At 34.9% G+C, this 925-nt stretch overlaps 1 protein-coding gene across 2 annotated transcripts in view; it reads right to left on the bottom strand.

Moving 5' to 3' along the window:
- LOC118320775 (RNA-binding protein with multiple splicing 2) overlaps positions 1–925 on the bottom strand; it is a gene marked incomplete in the record, with an annotated part of 10,540 nt that overhangs the window by 7,345 nt on the left and 2,270 nt on the right.

Here is a 925-nt window from a genome sequence, read left to right as displayed (position 1 = left end):
ATGCTTGGCCATGGTCCCAATATCTCTCATTTCCTCCTTAATAACCAACACACATATGCATTTACTGGAACTTGTAAGAGTACATGCAGTATACGTTCATGGCCATCAAGTCCTGTTAATGAGAAAGAGAATAAAGAGAACACGTTTTATTTCTGAAAGTTTAAAAAAAAAAAAAACGCTGATGAAGCTTACAAGCTACAATGCACAATGAAGTTGTTTTGTATACTACGTGTGTGAGATTTGGCCCTTTAAGGCAAGACAAGGAATGTTTGTCTTGTGACCCTTTAAAACCAAAACCACATCTTCAAGCAACCCCTAATCTGTAGGATACTGAACGATACACTCGACTCACGATTCAAAACTCACGATACGATTTTCACTCATCTTGTTAACAAAATTAGATTGAAGAAAAATAAGTAAAAAAAAAAAAGATTCTTAAACAAAACTACAACTACTACTCTTTATCAAAGAGTCCTTTATTGTACTGTACAGTGTATATTCCCTATCGTCAAGTAAAACTGATGCTTTACGCCTTGATACTACGATTGATTGAAAAGAGGTAAAATGATCCAGTAGTTAATAAAGCAAAGATAATAAGAAAGTCTGAAAAAATAAACCAGGTTTTATTTCCTTGCTTTACTATTCTTTAAACCATCTTACGACCCCTCAGATTAATCAAGCGACCTCTTGGCTGGTTCCTGACCCTCAGGTTGGGAACTACTGTTTTGGACCCTTGTCAAGACCAAAACATATGACCAATTGATAACACTGATTTCAAAATAATCCCTTTAAATTTAACATTAGTCCAATTATCAGATCTGAACAATCTATGAATGATTAAAATAAAACATGTTGGAGGAACGACAGGATGTTTTTGAGTTAAATGTTTGAACATAAGATGATCATCCTGCTGGGGACCCCTGGA

This window comes from Morone saxatilis, unplaced genomic scaffold (assembly GCF_004916995.1).
Source record: "Morone saxatilis isolate NCDOM2014 unplaced genomic scaffold, NCSU_SB_2.0 Contig11, whole genome shotgun sequence".
Classification (NCBI taxonomy): domain Eukaryota; kingdom Metazoa; phylum Chordata; class Actinopteri; family Moronidae; genus Morone; species Morone saxatilis.
Note: the sequence above shows the minus strand (reverse complement) of the source record. Positions and strands in the feature narration are given on the sequence as shown.